Raw genomic sequence first — 10,136 nt, 5'->3', positions numbered from 1 at the left:
CACTAGCTTATTTTAGGAAAGATGCCTAAATTGCTTTTATGTGTTTAATGATTTATGTATAGCTATAAAATACCTCATGATGCAATTATTTGATCGAATCAACGGTCTATTGTTGACCGGATGTGAAAACTTTATGTGTGCAGATTTTAAATGTTTATCTACAATATTAGAACTAACATGTAACTTTTCGGAGAGACAAGGAGGATTTAAACATCTGTTATAAATAAAGATCTAAATTTGCCTACTTTGGTGTGTAGATTGACATGGTGAGAACCCGGAGCGGATTCAAAAATGCTAATGGAAACGCTAATGGAAACTGCCAACCTGAGCCACGAGTGATTGAGCGTGCACCAGAGGTAGCAACTGCACCCGAGAGAATCACAATGGCATGAGTACAAGAAATAATACAAATGATGTTGGATCATCAGATGGAGGAGACAAGGCGTCTACTTCAACGGAATAAGGATGAACCTCCTATACCCGTTGTATAACTTGAGCTGAACATTTAACAGTCGAAGGTAGGAAATTATAGTTGTACTGTGAGCCAAGTTGAACCCTGAATGGTCAAGAGGAAAGACCCAGACATAGGGATTAATAGGGATGGGCGTATGTATAAGAACTTCTTGGTTTCCAAACCACCAAGTCTTTCTGGAAACCTAAAGCCATTGGAGATTATGAACTGGATCTCCGAGTGGTATTTGAAAACTACAACTACAACAACAAACAAAAGATCGTATTTGGAGTCAGACAACTAAAGATCGGAGTTTTAAGTTGGTGGAAGTTGCTGGTATATACAATTCCATGAGGAGAAGCCCTAAGGATGTCTTGGGAAGCGTTCATGGAGCAGTTGAAATTGCAATAGTGCTCGGAGGTAGATCTGATAAACCTAAACAATGAGTTTCAGAACTTGAAGAAAGGGAAGCTGAGTGTTGATGACTTTGCCACCGCATTCATTGAGTACTCGATGCCTACTGAACTCTCCAAGATAGAAAAGTTCGCTAACGGATTACCAGCAGACTTTGGCCCAAAGGTCAAAAATGGAAACTACCATGAAGATAGCCGTTAGAGCAGCTAAGAAGGTGGAGACCCAACATCGGAAAAAGGGTCTCGAGAGAACTGAGGTAGGAGTGAAGAGGAAGTTTTATGGATCTTCAAGGTCCAACAAGAAAAGGAGATTCTTAAATTCTGGTTCTAAAAATTTTGGAGGATGAGGAGGTGAAGCAAGATGGTGTGAGAAGAGCGAAAAGAAACACTCTAGAAAATATGGCGAGGGAGTGACTTGTTTCAAATGCGGGAAGATTGGGCATTACGCTAATGAGGGTACATCCAGTAAGAGGGTGTCTTACGGATGCAATGAAGAAGGGCATATTTCTAAGGAATGCCCAAAGAAGAAAAAGACGACAAGGCCTAATGTTCCACCGAGGCTAAAGGCAAGAGCATTCCAGATAACCCTGGAAGCAACAAGGGATGAAGCAGATGTTGCTTCAGGTACCTTTCTTGTAAATGGATTGCCTGCCAATATATTGTTTGATTTTGGAGCTAATTACTCCTTTATATTTCATAAGTTTGGTGGAAGACTAGCATTGCTTGTACATGAACTTGATAATGCTCTAGTTGTAGAAGTTGCTAGTGGCAAATTCATACCTGTTAGAGATTGCAGTAAAAGCATCTTCATCGACTTGAACAGGAATAAATTCCATGAAGAGTTGTTGCCTATTAAGTTTAATGGTTTTGACATCGTACTAGGAATGGATTGGACTAGTACAAACGATGCCGAGATACTATGCAGGAAGAAGATGGTGAGAGTAAACCAACCTGGAAAAGAGTCATTTATGGTGTCCGGGGACAAACGTATAGTAAATTCTGGAATCATTTCCCTAATGAAAGCCAGAAAGTGTATGTCCAAAGGATGTACATCATACTTGGAATTTGTGATCGACGCAAAGAAAGAGAAGAATAAAATGCGAAGAATACGAGTGGTGTGTGACTTTCTGGAAGTCTTTCTTGAATATCTTCCAGGATTTCCCCCTAATAGACAAATAGAGTTTCCAATAGACTTGTTGCCAGGATCGGCACCAATAGCGCAAGCACCATACCAGTTAGCACCGACAGAGATGAAGGAGCTTATGATGCAACTTCAGGAATTGTTGGACAACGGTTTCATTAGACCTAGTTCTTCATCCTAGGGAGCTCCGGTGTTATTCGTGAAGAAGAAGGATGGGAGCATGAGAATGTGCATAGACTATAAAGAACTAAACAAGGCAATGGTAAAGAACAAGTATCCACTACCAAGGATTGATGGCTTGTTCGATCAGCTGCAAGATTCATGCTATTTCTCAAAGATCAATCTTAGGTCAGGATATCATCAACTGGAGGTGAGAGAGAAATATATCGAGAAGATCGCATTCAGAACGAGATATGGACACTATGAGTTCTTGGTTATGTCACTTGGAATAACCAATGCTCCAACAACATTTATGGATTTGATGAACATGGTTTGTAAACCATTCCTCGATAAATCCGTAATAGTCTTCATAGATGACATTCTAATTTACTCAAAGAGCCAGCAAGAGCATGGCAAGCACTTGCGAGAAGTGTTAGAAGTTTTGAAGAAGGAGAAGTTGTACGCAAAGATCTCTAAATGTGATTTTTGGATTCGAGAAGTCCAATTCTTGGGTCATGTGGTTAACCAGGAAGGAATAATGGTTGATCCCGCAAAGCTTAAAGCTATGATGAAATGAGAACGACCAAAAACTCCCAACGAGATTCGTAGTTTTTTGGGATTAGCTGGATATTACCGGAGGTTTATCCAAGGTTTTTCCTCGGTAGCTTCTCCATTGACAACTTTTGACCCATCAAGGAGCTACATATACATGGAGCAAGAAACATGAAGAAGCATTCGCGAAATTAAAGAAGAATTTGTGTGAAGCACCGATTCTTTCTTTACCTGATAAAGTTGTAGACGTTGCAGTCTATATCGATGCATCTGGAGTTGGGTTAGGTTGTGTTCTGACCTAGAGAGATAAAGTGATAACATTTGCGTCTCGAAAATTGAAAGAGCACGAGAAGAACTACCTCACTCATGACCTGGAGTTGGCAGCGGTAGTATTCGCATTAAAGATATGGAGGAATTATCTTTATGGCACAAAGTGCAAAATCTTCACCGATCATAAAAGTCTCTAGTATCTCTTTAATAAAAAGGAATTGAATATGAGACAACAACGTTGGCTAGAATTGCTCAAGGATTACATCTGTGAGATACTTTACCACCCTGGTAAAGCAAATGTCGTAGCTGATGCTCTAAGTTGAAAGGTAAACCTGGAAAGAAAAAGGCCAAGAACGTTAAGAATAGAAGTTGTCTCAACAATTGTGGAGAGCATCAGCAAAGCTCAAGAAGAAGCTTTGGAGAAAAATGAGCGAAAGAAATAACGTTTAGGAAAAACGTTGGTGTTCGGTACGAATAGTCAACGATTGAAGGTGTTCCAAAATAGGATTTGGGTGCGTAATATGGGAGAAATAAGGGATCTTATGATGGAAGAAGCTCACAAGACCATCTACCCGATTCATCCCGGCTTCACTAAGATGTATAGGGATCTAAAACCTTACTACTGGTGGCCGATGATGAAGCTCAATGTCACAAAGTATGTGGCGGAATGTGTAACATGTGTAAGAATTAAAGCGCAACATCAGAAACCATATGGGAGTTTAGAACCTTTACCTATACCCATGGGTAAATGGGAAGACATCACCATGAGTTTTGTGACTAAACTACCCAGAACGAAGAACGGTCACGACATGATTTGAGTAGACGTAAATTGATTCACAAGGAGTGCACACTTCATAGCAGCCATTGAGAGATGGTATATGGATAAGCTTGCAAATTCCTATGTGAAGGAGATAGTAAGACTTCAACGTGTTCCCTTAACGATTGTATCAGATCGTGATAGTCATTTCACATCAAGATTTTGGAAGAGTCTGCAATAGGAAATGGGTACAAAGTTGTGTTTAAGTACGGCCTATCGTCCACAGACTGATGGTCAGAGCGAAAGGACAATTCAAACACTGGATGATATGTTAAGAGCATGTACACTAGAATTTCAAGGTAACTAGGATGAGAATTTACCCCTGGTAGAGTTTTCCTACAACAATAGTTACCATTCGAGCGTTAGGATGGCACATTATAAAGCCTTGTATGGACGGAAGTGTCATACGACGTCTTGCTGGCTTGTGGCCGGAGAAAAACAGTTTATGGGTCCTAAAATAGTCCATCAAACTGCTAAAAAGTTAAAAGTGAGTAGAGAAAGAATGTTAGCAGCTCAAGATCACCAAAAGGGCTATGCTGACAAGAAGTGACGACCAATGACTTTCGAAGTTGGAGATTCGGTGTTGCTAAAAGTCACACCATGGAAGGGACTTATAAGATTTGGAAAGAGAGGAATGTTGAGTCCAAGATTTATTGGTCCATTCAAGGTTCTTTAGAGGATTGGGAACCAAGCTTACAAGCTGGAATTGTCAGAAGAACTGGATGGTATTCATAACACTTTCCATGTGTGTTATTTGAGGAAGTTTATGGGATAAGTTGCCGATATAATTCCACTTTCGGAGTTAAGGATGGATGAAGATAAAAGGGTAATTAAAGAGCCTGGAGTAATTGTTGACCGTATGACGAAGAAATTGTGACGTAAGACGGTCGAATTAGTGCTTGTGCGATGGAAACTTTCAAATGGGCTGAATCTCACCTGGGACATGATGAGTCACTATCCACATCTGTTTGCTGATGCATGATAACGAGACGGAATCATCCTAAGGAGGAGAGAATTGTAACACTCGCATTTCTAGCTAAGCTTTATTATTATGATGTAATAGTTAGGGTCAACAATTATAATCTATTTTATGCAATGAAGAAGAATTATATGTGTATTATGTGATTTATGAGCAATATATACTTGCTTATAACGATATAATAAAATAATAAAAATATGCATAAAAAATAGAATGAAAATTTGACCCAATATCTTTAAAGAAAGTTGAAGTTGTCCTGACAAGGATTCTGAAGATATAAAGAACGCTGAAATCCGAATTATAACGAAGAAGTTATGACCCGTCGATGTTTCGCGACTAAATTGGCACGATGCCGCTTATTGTAAAAAGTGAATTTTTGATAAACTACTTTTTAGCCTTTGTGATCTAAACGAAAGTCATAGTATACATTAAACCGAGAGCGTGCATATAGAGAACACCTAAATCTAACTTCGTTTGAAGAATTTATGATTTTTTTAAGATTCAGCGTAGCAGTACACAGTCCAGATATCGAATTTTAGATCCATCGATTGTTAGCCGACACAACCTAAACGAGAATTGAATATCTAGTTAATAGAAGCTCAATGATATAAAGACAGTCGACAACGGACGTCGGATGACAAAGTTATGAATTTTTAACGGACTTTAACTTTTTGAGTCTGTTAAAATATAACTTTAAAAATAAAGTCAAAATTAGCCAACAGAGTCTAAACAAAAGTTGTAGATCCCGTCGACACCTATGTGTGGACATAAAGAGCATGACAATGGAGTTCATATGTGAAAGTTACGAATTTTAGAAGATAATTAGTTTTAGATCAAAACCTCGAAGTGACACATAGCAAGATCTGGGCCACTACTTCTGCCCCACGGCTTCGCACGAGATCATGAAACCTGGCACTAGTACACCTCACATAGTACTATGTACGCCCAACGTAGCACTGAGTACGCCCAGCATACGCGTAATTGTCCAGCCTATAAATAAAACCCATATCTCACTCAAAAACTCACCTTCTCAACCATTTCTCTCTTAAACACCCCCAAACCATCTATTCATTCCCGTAGCACCTCCTAGGTATTAAAACCGAGTCCCGGAACGCCATAAGGCCCCGAGAGGAAGAGCTTTTGGATCAGAAGTTCTGCCCGCATAGAGCCCGGCTCCTCGCTAAACTCCCTTGTAAGTGAGTTATGCTTACCATACTTTAAGTATAACTTATGTTTAAGTTCATTATTTTTATTATGAACCAATTAACAAGATTTATCAATGATTCAAAGTCGTTATACTAATTGACCTACATATAGGGATGGTGTCTAGGTTGTGATTAAGTGAGGCGTTTAAAGCGGGATTTCCAAACAGTATACTTCGTATACCAAACAGAACCTACCTCCAATATGATCCTACCAGGTTGTTCCTTACTTGATAGATCATGAAAGTAGACTTTGAGCTAATGATGAATCTAGACTAATAATTATTCGCAATAAATATTAAACTAAAACATAGTAATAATAATACTAGGTTTCGTCAAAGGAAAAGACAATTGTTAGAAGTGAAGTGGTGCCCGAATTTTGAGTCGTCACTTTAAAAAGTGGGTGCATAATTACTTTCATCTTACACATAGATATGAAGTACTGAATATAAATTACATGCTATATGTGCATATCATCTGTTCTTGATATCTATGATGGATGAACTATTTACACAAGTTTTACATGATTTAAACTGTATATGTATTTTATACCTATAAATATATTGGGTAAAGATGGGTAGATGAAATAGATAATGAAAGATGAAATAAAATGTTGAGAGGCCTCGATATTAAATTTGATCAAGTCATCTAGCGGAGTATAAATGACGACCACAAACTATTCTAGACTGTCTAGTGAAACGTTGGCAAGCTAGCAAGTTGTTGGTGTTTTTGAACTACGTATTCACCAGGTGTAATCCATCCCCCTGATGGTTGTCTTATTGACATATATTGATGAGGAATCCCCTAAGCATTATTTTCACAATCCCGAAGATAATCCTTAGGCTAGGTCCCTTAAATTAGATATTTTAGAGACAGAAAGGGAGGATAACAAGAATGGGTAATTGGGTTGAATGATTGATGAAAAATAAAGAACTTAATTATTATGGGTTAAAAACCCTATGTTCTCACCAAGATCCCAAGCATGGCCCACTCAGTTTCTTGTATTATAGGTAGTGCCATAAGATCACAAGTGTGATGATCTGATGAGAGATTTATGGATTACAGGCCGTTAGAATAATAGATGTTTGTAAGGCCTATACTATTTCTGTTTATGATTATGTTCTGTATTGACGATTACATCCCAATGTTTTTAATATATGTTAGGTCCAGTTTTGTGTTGCGTCTTTGGACTCGTTAGCTAGTCCAAGTTTTGTCTCCGGTATGGGCCTGTCCATCCATGAGTTTTATGTAGGGTTTATTATAAATAGATGCTTGCATGCATCCTAGAACGTAACGATTAGATAAGAATTGATAGAGATTTTCAAGTATTTTCATCGTTCTTATTTTGTAACCTTAGAATCCTCTACAGCGGAAGTTCTTAATCGAGCTCTGCTGAGGATTGAGTTAATCCAATCATTCGACTCATTCAGATCCATACTTGTGTTTTATCTCATTGTTTTTACGTTCTTTATTTACCTGTTACAAAGATCTAATCGATCAAAGAGTTTTTATAACTCATCAATTGGTATCAGAGAAGGAGGCTGTGTAATTCATACACATCTCTTCTGTGAAAGAAGCGATTAGGGTTATTCCGCATTTACTGATATATTTATTGAGCCGTCATTCCATAATTGACGTAACTCAGCATTTATTTGTTTTGCCCTAATATTACATATTATAAGTCTGATCTTTCAAACAGGTTAAACGATCAAGCATGGCCGAGTCTCAATCTAATCCTATCAATATCTCAAACAGCATAGGATCAACGACAAAGATTCTATTCTTTACACCTAGGATTACGAAGTTTGGGCGCATCATTTTGATGATTATGTCATCGAATCTGAAGATAATGGGTATCTTATTTGGGAAGCAATTGTGTCTGGACCATTTGCTCACTCAAGAACATCTAAAATCATTAAAACTCAGAAAGAGTATAATGATCTGTTAAAAGATGTAAAAGACGTTGCTCAAGACGAAAAGGAAAAGTTTCAGTGCAACATTAAAGCATTGAGACTGATCCGATTCGCTCTTCAATCTGATACATTTAGGTTGGTGAGTTCTTGCAGTACCGCTAAAGAAATTTGGGATAGGTTGCGAGAGCTATATTCCACAGATGAAGATTTGGAGCATTCTATTCAGACCTTGCTTTTATCTGAGTGTGGTGAATTTAAGCAGAATTCTGACGAAACTGTCGCTCAGACGTTTGATCGCTTTAATCATCTTCTTAGAAAGATGATCAAACATGATATAGAAAGGAAGTTGATTGAACAGAAGGTCACCTTTTTGAATGGCCTAAGATCTGAATGGAGAGCTGTCGTGTCTACAGCTAAAGCTCATGAGCAGTTCAAGTCATATTCATTGGCAAAGCTGGTGGGAATTCTGAAATCCCAAGAAAAGATTGTCATGCAAGAAAATAATGTGGTCTCAAGTTTGGGGTCCTTGGCCCTCTTATCAAAAGGCAAGAATGTAGTGGAAGACGAAGATCTGAACCTAGAGGACTATGATCTTACGTCAGAAGATTATGCTATGATGGTATCCGATCCCAAGAGGTTCATCAAGAAGAGGTTTCCTACCAATAAAAACAGAAATTGGCAGGGGAGCTATAGTTCTAAAAAGGTAAGGGAGGAGCCGAAGACAGAGGAACCAAAGAAAGAGGCGAAAGTTGAAGGAGATTCTGGCGTTAGCTGCTATTATTGTGGAGGAAAGAACCATTATGCTGAAGATTGTGTTCTGAAGAAAATGGCAGAGAAAGATGAAGAAAAAGATGAAGAGGCTGTCTTAATGAAAAAGCTTGAAAAGATCAAGAGGAAGAAAGCTGCTACTAACCCTTCCATGAATGCTCTTATTGTATAGGGTTCGACAGAGGATGACGAGTTCGGTGGCGTACAGGTATGGTCAACCGAATCAGAGGATGATGAAGTGAGAAAGCCTTCACATGGAAAGGCATATGTTGCAAGAGGTGACGAAAGCAGTGGGAAATGTTTGATGGAGACTGATGTATCTCACATGAGGGGATACAATACTGATGGTGGAAAAGAGGACACCAAGGAGCGAGAGGACTTATGCTTCACAGCAAAACCTCTCAGTGTGCAGATCAATGAGCTTGATGAATTGATCAAGAAGGTACAATCTCTTTTTATTTCATTCAAAATCCCACAGAAATCATATGAAAAAGAATTAAATAGCTTAAATTCAAGAATCTCAAATCTGGATAGTTGTTTAACTCAAACACGGGTCACCAATTCTAACCTAACTGACCAAATAAGTAGGGTGTCATCCAAGAGTGAGGAGCGAAGGATGTGGATAGAGCAAAAAGAGTCAGAGCTGATAAAGTCTAAGGATGAAAACATTTATTTACAAAGAGACAATTTAAATCTTTTAAAACAGAGAAATGTTTTTTGTTTGATTGCCAAACGACTTTATGCTAACATCACTCAACTACATCTGAATTGTGAAATAGGGCAGAAAATTCATCGCATGATTTTACCCTTCCTTGAGTTTAAGGAGGATGAAATCGATGCTGAAGCATATAACTGCGAAGTTGTATCGTCTGATGATGTGAATCCCACTTACATGTATGGTCTGGACAAAATAGAATCTTTCATAAAGTCCAACGACCATAAGGAAATGCTGAAAAACCTTTTGGATGAAAACGATAAGCTGAAACTAAGGACCGAAACCATACAAAAATTTGACTCCTTGAATGCCAATTTAAGTTCAGAAAATAAAATTGATGTTGAAAACGCATCTGAACTTAATGAGGATGATGATATGAGTGTAATTTCTGTAGAGGATGAAGTCGACTGTTCTGAGTTTGTCAAGAGTGAACTAGAAAACCACAAAAATCTAATTTCTGAAAAATTCTGTGGAGTTTGCTCGTTTGTCCCAAAATAAGTCCCCGATTCTTGAAGAAAAAGCAGTTATGTACCAAAAAGTGAGAACAACGCCAAATCAGGTATATAAGGTCACAGGAGTAACCGAGCATCAAACAGCCGAACTCACTGCCATAGTGAACGAAGATAACGCAGATGGCTGTGATGAGTTTTTCTGGTCTGCTCCTATAGATAATGCTGACGAAACTGTTGGTCTGTCAGAGCGGACATCCTGGAAAACTAAAGGCAGATATGTACCAGAGCCACTGAACAAGCCTGA

Source organism: Lactuca serriola, chromosome 9 (assembly GCF_051521515.1).
Source record: "Lactuca serriola cultivar US96UC23 chromosome 9, Lser_US96UC23_V15, whole genome shotgun sequence".
In the NCBI taxonomy this organism is placed as follows: Eukaryota; Viridiplantae; Streptophyta; class Magnoliopsida; order Asterales; family Asteraceae; genus Lactuca; species Lactuca serriola.
This window is presented reverse-complemented; position numbering follows the sequence as displayed.